Source organism: Haliotis cracherodii, unplaced genomic scaffold (assembly GCF_022045235.1).
Source record: "Haliotis cracherodii isolate W230 unplaced genomic scaffold, xgHalCrac1.p SCAF_14, whole genome shotgun sequence".
Taxonomy (NCBI): domain Eukaryota; kingdom Metazoa; phylum Mollusca; class Gastropoda; order Lepetellida; family Haliotidae; genus Haliotis; species Haliotis cracherodii.
Genome location: NW_027266269.1, coordinates 4,455,390 through 4,465,707, shown reverse-complemented (window position 1 = coordinate 4,465,707; position 10,318 = coordinate 4,455,390). Strand labels below are relative to the sequence as shown.

Sequence of the window (10,318 nt, the reverse complement as noted above, 5' to 3'; positions counted from 1 at the left end):
AGCATATTTGTTTATTTTAATTGTTGGCTTAATTGCATCCCATCACCAGCAGCTGAAGTGTTGGTGTAAATCCTGCTGGGGAGCCGTGCAGGTAGCAAAAGTGATGCAAGTCCCCACGGTCCCTAGTGAGGTGGCCTCACTTTGGCTGCTGGTAATCTATATCCCTTTTTTATATTGTATTGTTGAATGAAAATGTATTCTTTTAACTGTTCTCAACTAGTTTTAAAATCGAAACTGTGATACTCTAGTTATCTTACTTTCCATTGTTGACAGCTTTTTAATTAAATGAATATATAATTATTATAACTGTTTCGTCACGATATGTCTGAAATATTGCCGATGTGACGTTAAATTTCACTCACTCAACATTCGTCGCTTAGAAATTTTGATGCAGAATGAGGTATCTGCAGGCGTGGTCGCTGCTCCTGACCATAATCTGTAATACTATCGTAGTGATAAATATTGTATAAATAATGATAATATATTGTAAATGTAAACGATGGATAATTATAGTTATGAATTGCATGTTTCATATTGGAATATTGATTTTGTATAAGTGCTGTGGTATAGTGAAACAAAGTAGGAAACGTAGAGTCAAGAATTGGTAGTGCACGTGTAGAATAGACATAATTTATTAATGTATGTATGTAGCTAGTTGGAGTCCCGGGATGATCGGCTATGACCGGAGGAGGTCAGCGGCCAGGGTTATCTAGCGGCGCCCGGAACCAGGCCGGCAGTGAGACCTGGTTCGGCAGTGTGAGCTGGACAGCCGAATAAAGTGGTAAAAACACATCCCTGAGTTGTCGTACTTTCAACTGTACGATAAGTGGTGTGAGATGCGGGGCTCATGGCCTCCAAGGACTATGTGTCCCAATCATCGAATTCCCGCCTGATAACATGAAGTCAAGGCCCACGTACAACTACGTCCGTCATAACCACAAAATCATCACCAGCAACAATGGCACAACAAGGAGACAAAAATGAACCACCTGTTCATGTGGACCACCTGTTCAAGTTTTCCGGTGTATTAACCCCTCTTCCTTGGTGTGAAACCGAACAGACGGGGAAGTTTTGGTTCCAACAGTTTGAACGTTATGCCACACTTAAAAAATGGACTAATGATGAAAAGTGCAACGCTTTTCCGATGTTGCTTAGGGACAGGGCTCTTACGTGGTACGATTGCTAACAATAGGCTTTCCAAGAACCGTGGGACACTCTCAAGCCAGCATTTTTGAGTCGGTACAGCAAAATTGAAGCCAGTGAGATGAAACTACTCCAGCAGTTTCACCTGTGCAAACAGTGTCCAACTCAGTCTGTCAACGACTTTGTTGCCGACGTCACCAGTATGGCGCGACGTCTCGGTCTCGACAGCGACCAAGACCGGGTAGTCAAGTTGTCTTGATCGGACTACGCCCATCCATCGAGTTGGCGGTTGTTCCTGAAGTGATTCAATTAGAGGTGCAAGAATTGAGAAATTCGTATATGAGGAGACCCAGTTGCTGCTACAGACAACCAAACGATTCCATCTCAATCTCACAACAATCATACGGATATGACCACACCAGCGCCCGAGACATAAACCCCCGTGCAGCCACAGATTCCCGACTTTGATTCACAGGAGGACGACGTTTTTCACAGTTTAACGAATCCAAACTCACAAGATAGTCAATGGAGAGAAATAATAATCAAGATTCACTCAGAAAATTTCACTTTACAAGAGGCTACATGGGAACCCAATCTGATATCCCTCAAGGATTGATTCGTGATTACATGATACAGAAGTCATCAAGCAAGAAGCGCGAGCATTGGAGATCTCAACATATATATTCCGAATTGTGTTTCAGATTAACTGTTATATTTGTTTCCTTTTTCAGTTGAGACACTGCAGATTTCCTGTTGGAGACCGTACTCTCTAATATTGATTTTTTTCATTTGTTATATTTTGGGTATAGAATTACATGATGCTATATGCATGCAGCTAGCACATACTTTTGATCATTATTAAATTGTTAGATGATTCAATTGTCATACAATTGTGCATTTATGTTGAGAATGTGTATTATTATTTCCAAACGTTGTTGTAAATACTCCAAATCGGAATATTTACAGTTATGCGTTGGCTGACTTCTAAGACTGCTATTAGCGGGTAAAGATTCAGAGATGAATACAGTCAGTCAGTTACTTGCTTCCACAATAAATGGAAACCTTTCTTACAAAAAATGAATGATGACTAATATTTTATTTCAAGTTAATATTTATGTTTATAGACTTATTTCGTTTCATCTAAGAATCCAGGGGCCTCCTCTGACCCGTATGGGTCAAATTCATTCTCATCGCGCTTGTTAGCATCCAGAATCGAGCTAATTCCATGCATATGGAACTCCGACTTCCATGTGGTGTTATCTTTGTACATGTCACAAATGGACATTTCTCAAAAGAAATGAATTCATATATTTCAATATAAATTGCTGATTTATATTGAATGGGAAAAAGGTCAAAATATGACTTTTGAGCAACCCATACTTTGGCTTGTTATACCATTTTTGTGATAGATGGTTATATAAAACCAGCCGAACAAGAGTTGGTCGCATATTAAAAAAATGTTCATAAAGACATTCAAATGTTAAGTCCCCATATTAACATTTTCCACCAGGATTCCCTCACAAACAAGCGAAATTTCCGTTTATTGGTTCAATAAGTTGCTTACATTCTGGTACTGCTACAGTCGAGGATGTTGAACGACTGGTGCTGAAGGTTGCATGATGCTAATACTTCTCGTGCTCTTTTTAAGTGCAGGTTCGTCAGATGTCATTTATGGGTAAAACAAATGAAAGGATTTCATCAACTCTCGCGGGCATTGATGCACAGCATAATGATATTAAACATGCATCAAGGGAGGCCTGATGGCCTCTCACTAATTACGTAAATTGGTGCCCCTGCTCATACACTGGTCAGTGGAAAACCTTAGTCCCCATTGTCACCTAGTCACAGTCACAGTTGGGTTGACAGCATTGTCGTCGCCAAGGCACCAATTAAAATAATCCTTATCATAAGGGTTGACCAGCGGTCATGGACACCAGTTGGAGATAAACTGATAATTATTATTTGAATGACAAAGCCACTGGCCAGATCCTGACCAGATACTGACCAGATGCAGGAAATTATGAAACAAAGGATTTGAGCTGACGACACAGGGTATATTAGTGACCAGACAGAAGGTCTTCACAGTTTTAGACTAGGCCTTCGTCTATAACGTCGTAGACTAAATAAACAGTTGTGGACACTCAGCCGGACTTGTGTTGCCGAAGTCACCACTTAGATAATCCAACTTTAAGTGGGATAGAGAGTTCTCACATACTTAAGTCTAAGAGTAACGCTGTTAACACATCATCATCTGTATAGGTAACCTACATTGTGCTATCTAATAACCACAATCGTTTTTCCAATAACTACGCTTCTCGGAGATTTACGTATTTACTTATTGGCGAACATCTACGTGTTTCATTCCTGCAGCAAACTACTCTTCACAAATATCTAACGTCCCGCCAACGCCCAGCGCTGTCATCTGGATCTCGGCAATGATGTGTTCGTGGTAGCGGCTACTCTGCGAGTTGTCCTTAAAATTCATGTCCGAGAATACAGAAGGTCAGGGGACAAGTACAACCTAACCCAGAGAGGTATTGCCTTAACATTACAGCGGTAGAATGAGCTCGTATCAAACAGATCCAGGATCGAAGAAACTCAAGAAGGCGGTGAAGGCGGCGAGTTGAGATGTCATCTTGGGGGGGGGGGGGATGTGTACGCTAATATGCAATCAGACTACCCCGGACTGGACATTCGCAAATGGTATTGGAATGGCGAAGAAGACACGGTAAAACCGTACAGCCGCCCAGGAATTAAACTCTGGCAAAATCGGCTGGAGAGACTGCTACACTGTTTTATGGTACTGCACGGTCATGTGCCCGAACTAAACAAACACGTACCCTGTTATGTGGAAGGGGACCACATGAACCAAATGGGTTATTTCATGTGTTCGGAGTATAACCCGAATGGACGCTCCATGTGGGACAAATACGTCGTTACCATGGTAGCACTGGCCCCTTTACCTATAGCTTTGGACATCCTGAAACCTTTGTTCCCGTGCCGTCTACATGGTTACAAGAATAAACACACATCGCTCGATCTCAATATATCTTTAATCTGACCGCCTCATACTTATTTGATGTTAGATCCGACTCCCGTGACACCCGAAACATATAGATTTAGAGGGAATATATTTGACGGGGCAATAGATGTATACATACCTTACTCGTAATGCAAACATACATTACCTTAAAGCACTACGTTGTGGTATATATCTATCAAAATAATGCGCGAGTGTTTGTCCCTAACGTTACATCAGTTGTCTTAAAGGGGCAGGATAACGATACTAGTATTAAAAGAAGTTAATCCAAGATACCGCTGTTACGCCTTAAAATTTAGCTCTACACATAAAATCAGAACTCGTAGCCCAACCATATGGTTATTTAAGGTGACACTGTCGACCTTGAGAGGTATTAATATACGAAATTAACTCGCCCTAAGTCCCCTTTTCCCCTAATCACAAGGTCGTAAATTAATCTTTATTCCCCATAATTAATATTGCAGACGCCCATATATGGCTTTTGTTTATCTACGCACGAAACGTGGAGAAAAGGATATAACGCGTAAGAAAAAGACACATCTCTCGCCTTAAAATACCCAACACGTAAAACGTGGGGAATTTTTACACCAATAATAACCTGGCAGATATCACACCAATGTTTGATACGAATATTCTATTTTGAGCAGGAGTTTTGGTTATCTTCGCCATAGCAGTGAACATTGTCTTTAAAAGAATGAGAAATTCTAAGACCTATTTGGAAATAGAACAGGCATCTAGAACTCAATGTACTCACGTTATCTTCGCCACGATTCCATTTAGTCCACTATATCTAAGAAGTTAGAACAAACAAGATTCCACAATCGATCTCTTTTACAAGACAATTGTTAAAATATGACATGATTCTGTCATGGGGATCAAACAAGCCGAGCTCATAAACCTGACCTTTTTTAAGCAATTACATTATTTTTCTAATAAGTTTTTGGTGCCCATTAGTAAATTGAACTATCATCATTAACAAATAATTTTAGTTTTCGTAGGCTCCACTCCTTGTTCACTTTGTTATCACCACAATCAAATGGCGCAAGAATTTTCGTTGCATACAAGAAAGAGTATATAGCACAGCAATAGCTACTCAACATGGCGTCAGTCCAGAGACGCACGGCCATATGGACACATTTAGTCCCGGCTCTGTATAAGATATATGAAAAAAAACCTCGCTTATAATTTAAAAAAAGCCTCGCTTGTTTCAAGATCACAATGCATACAACGAGTGTGAGTGAGTGAGTGAGTTGGGATTAACGCCGCTTTTAACATTATTCCAGTTATATCACGGCGTGTCAGCTTAATGTGGGAGGAAAGCCCGAAGTGATGCAGGTCTAAGACGTTTACCACTTCAGTGAAACCCACGAGCACGGGTATGGTGCTGACAAACCTAGAAACATAATCGGGGCGAACCGGGATTCGAATCCACAATCATAGGTTTCTAGCGCGCCCAAGAGACGCAACTCGGCACAGCGAATCGCGGCGCCCTAGACGACTGGGCCATCCGTGCTCCCCATGCATACAACGAAGAGTATGGCGAGAGATTGGCTATCTATAATGGCGTCTATCATCGGATGAGCATAGTTTTATACCCGATTTTTACCAAGATATGAAAAGCTCACATGAATTATATCATAACCCTCGCTTACATTCGGGCCATCAAGCAGCGTGTAGACCTTTTGTACTTTCAGCCCGCGGAGAAATGAAACGAACTTTCTTTGTTGTTTCATCAGAGAGTTCGATCCATTGTTAAGTGTAATCCGCGCATTACTTTACAGACGGAGTAGATTTAATACAAGCTTGGGCTGAAACATATTCTGCATTTCTTGGAAGCTGATGGGATCGGGTATTGAACCATCACTTTTATTACTTCCTCCGAATAGTGGGATCGTATGGCTTTCAATATGGCCCCTCGCTATTATAACATCTCGTCGCAGCCTCACAGTTGTGCTTGCACGCCTTGCCTCCTTAAGGACGTCGATCTGCACAAATATATCCGTATACTCACCGTACTATTTATGACACAACGATCATTTTGACAAGAAATATCAATAGATATGATTCCCTGACAAATACAAACATATCGCAAATATACACACTACATCCTTGTTGTCCGGATTCATGATGAGTTGAAATTAACTGTTGTTGATAATGTGCCGTCTTCCGGGTCCATAATTTTCCGCGAAGTAGGAGTTTGAGCGAATGCTCAAGAAATCGATTTCCGCGAAGCAGGAGCGTTTGTGCGAATACTCTAGAAATAGTTTTCCGCGAAGAAGAGTATGTTGCAGTGATTCGCTATATAACCTTAAACCGAATAGCCTTAGTGCATATCTCAATCTTGGTGTTATAGACATTTCTCCACATACTAGTATGTGTAGTCAATATTGACCTCTGATTGGCTCGACTTTTTATCCTTGTAATAGAGGGCTACGAGCATTTTCAGATTACCTACAATGCATCACCGGCGGCCAGGATGGTAGCTTTGTAAACACGCTCGGTCTGTCCTATTGTAGTGAGTGAGTTAATATACTACTCAAAATTTGATAAGGATCACTAGGTGATATGTGTGTAAGTTACCACAAACATAACAAAAGACATGACTCTGACTCAGAAACGTGTTTAATCATGTTATGAATGAAAATTCATGAACGGCATGAAGTTGTATCAATATGGAATGTTTGAAATCTGCAAACATCAAAAGGCATTTCATTAAAAAATGTCAACAGCAAACAAGAGAAAGAAATACAGTTATGAGGGATAGTCCATCATTACACTTAGTCGATGAAGTGTCAATATCGAGTATGACCTCCCCTTGCATCAATGACGGCCTGACAACGTCGAGATATGCTGTCATTAAGCACCCGGATGTTCCCAATGGGAAGGTTGTTCCACTCTTCCACGAGGGCATGTCCGAGCTCTGCCAAAGTCGTGGGTTGTGCTCTACGGCGTGAAAGGGCAACCTGCAGCATGTTCCAGACATGCTCAATCGGGTTCAAGTCCGGCGAGCGCGCTGGCCAATCCATGCGGACAATTGTCTCCTGCTCAAGGTACTGCTCAACCACCCTGGCGCGATGAGGACGGGCGTTATCATCCATCAGGATGAACTCAGGGCCAACAGCACCAGCGTAGGGTCTGACGTACACATCGAGGATCTCATCCCGGTACCTCACCCCCGTCATTGTTCCTCTCTCCAGGACATGAAGATCTGTCCTTCCATCTCTGTTGATTCCACCCCAACCATGATGGAACCACCACCATAACGGTCATGTTCACTGATGTTGGCATCATGGAAACGTTTACGTTGTCGTCGCCACACCCGCTGCCTCCCGTCTGTAAAGTCCAAACAATACCTGGACTCATCGGTGAACAGAACTGGAACCCAATCGTTCCGTGTCCAAGTGACATGATCTTCAGCCCATTCCAATCGCTCCTGCCGGTGTCGAACAGTCAGGGGGATTCGGACACATGCCCTTCTCGAGTAGAGACCTGCATTGTGAAGACGATTCCGTATCGTCTGAGTGGACACATTCCTCCCCGAGGCGTTCAGGAGGTCGTTACGTAGGCTGGTTGCTGTCCAGAAGGGATGACGTCGTGCCTGAAGAGCCACAAAATGATCTTGGCGTTGGGTTGTCGACCTCTGACGACCACCCCAATGTCGGTGTGCTGCTGTAACAAAAATTTTGCTGTCGGGACCAGGCCCTGCTTGCAACGCTCTGGCTGACGTTTAGTGCATTGGCATCGTCACGTTGTGAATAGCCAGCATCAAGCATTCCAATACATCTGCCCAGTTGTTCTGTCGTCAGGCGACGCCTTACACGTTGAGGGGGCATTGCGTAGATAAACGTAGTGTAAACACTCAATTGAGTTTACAGTTTCAGAATGAATCCGACACCGTTGCCTGATTGGAAATCGTGCAATGGTAGCAAAAGCATGAACTGTGATGTGAAACGCATTTCCCATGGCATGAAATGCACGTGCAAGTGTGTTGGAGACGTTTTTGATTTCACTTGAACACAATATTGCCAGTTATGCAGTTATTTTGTTTTTTTATTAAGAAAAATATCTCCGATCCTTATCAAATTTTGAGTAGTATATAATCCTCAATTCCAGAGGTTTCAAAAACAGCAGGAAAAGAAAAAAGTCAATTTTAACTCTGATAATGGTGAGGACTATTACGAAACATTTTCACTCCATGAATTATATATACTGCCCTTGGACAATCTAATGATACTGCAGCAGGAGCAGACAACATCCACTATCAGCTCCTGAAACACTTGCCGATTCATGTTTGGAAACTTTACTTAATATATTTGAAGAAATATGGACAACCGGAAATTTCCCTCCTTCGTGGCACAATGCTATTATTATTCCTATTCCAAAGCCTGGACGGGATCACACAGATCCATCCAACTACCGTCCAATATCATTTACTAACTGTGTTTGCAAAACCATGTAGCGAATGGTCAACAATCGATTAGTCTGGTACCAGGAGACCAATAACCTCCTGAGTGACATCCAGTGTGGTTTCCGAAAAAACAGAAGTACCATTGACCATTTGGTGTGTTTAGAATCGTTTATTAAAAATTCAATTGTCAACAAACAACATACTGTATCAATCTTTTTCGATCTACAGAAAGGATTTCATACAATGTGGAAACATGGTATTTTAAAAAAATTGCATGAATTTGGATTGAGGGGAAGATCACCTCAGTTCATATCTCAATTTTTGAACAACAGACAATTTCAAGTACGAGTGGGCTCTACCCTGTCTGACCACTTTGATCAAGACCCTCAAGGCAGCATACTGTCAGTCACCCTTTTCAGCATCAAAATTAATAGTCTCTCTAAAGTATTAAACAATAGCATTGATGGTTTACTTTTTGTGGACGATTTCAACATTTCTTGTCGTGGCAAGAATATGAATACAGTAGAAAGACAGCTACAGCTCTGTCTTAACAAAATTAAAAAATGGGCCAACGAAAACGGCTTCAAATTTTCTAAATCCAAAACAAACTATTCACTTTTGTCGTAAATACAAACATCACAAGGATCCAGATTTATTTTTAGATGGTACTCCTCTCCAAATTCCTGGGCCTCATATTTGACTGTCATCTCACATTCTTAACACACATTAAATATCTCAAGGCAAAGTGCCTGAAGGCTCTCGATTTGTTAAAAGTCGTTTCAAATTCCGAGTGGGGAGGGGATCAGACCACCCTCCTTCACTTGTACAGATCGTTAATACCCTCCAAACTGGACTATGGTTCCATTGTCTATGGTGGAGCCCGCAAAAGCAATTTAGAAAAAATGGACACTGTACACCATCAAGGCCTAAGACTCTGTCTTGGAGCTTTTTGGACCTCTCCCGTGGACAGTTTGTATGTGGAGGCCGATGAACCTTCACTCGGAACTGCGCCGCATTAAACTTTCACTGCAATATATCACTAAATTGCACTCTAATAAATCTAATCCAGCATAAAATTGTGTGTTCCATTCTCAATATGAAAACCTGTTTCAAAATCTATCAAACCTGGTTCCACCACTTGGAATCAGAATTTAACCACACATCACTACAGCTAAATTGGATTTAAATATTATTTCACCGCAGATGGTGAAGCCAGAAGTAGACCTCACTTCAACCAATCTAAAAAAGTCGGATACCAATCCTTTGGTATATCAACAATCATATAACCAATTACGCTCCAAATATAATACTCACAGGTCCATTTTTACAGACGGGTCTGAGGATGGTGGCAAAGTTGCAAGTGCCACCATCATTGGATCCAGAACTGTCTCCTCAAGAATACCAGATACTAGTCCAATATTTATTCCTGAGGCCAAAGCTATCTTTACAGCTTTGACCTATATCAAACATCAAAACCAATCCAAAAATTTCATCATTTTCTCCGATTCATTATCATGCCTTCAGGCACTTAAAAGTATCTCCTCAAATCATCCTACAATCCTTGACATTTTAGAACTCTATAATGATCTTTCTACTGGCCAATGTGACATCGTCTTTTGCTGGTTACCAAGTCATGTAGGCACAACAGGTAACTCAAAAGCTGATACTGCAGCTAAAGCAGCTCTTGACAAACCGTTATCTCCTCTCTTTATCCCATATAGTGATTT

At 41.5% G+C, this 10,318-nt stretch overlaps 1 pseudogene; it reads left to right on the top strand.

Annotated features, from left to right (window-relative positions):
• The first annotated feature begins 678 nt into the window (after positions 1–678).
• LOC139461357 (uncharacterized) lies at positions 679–4,204 on the top strand (annotated as a pseudogene).
• Positions 4,205–10,318: the final 6,114 nt, after the last annotated feature.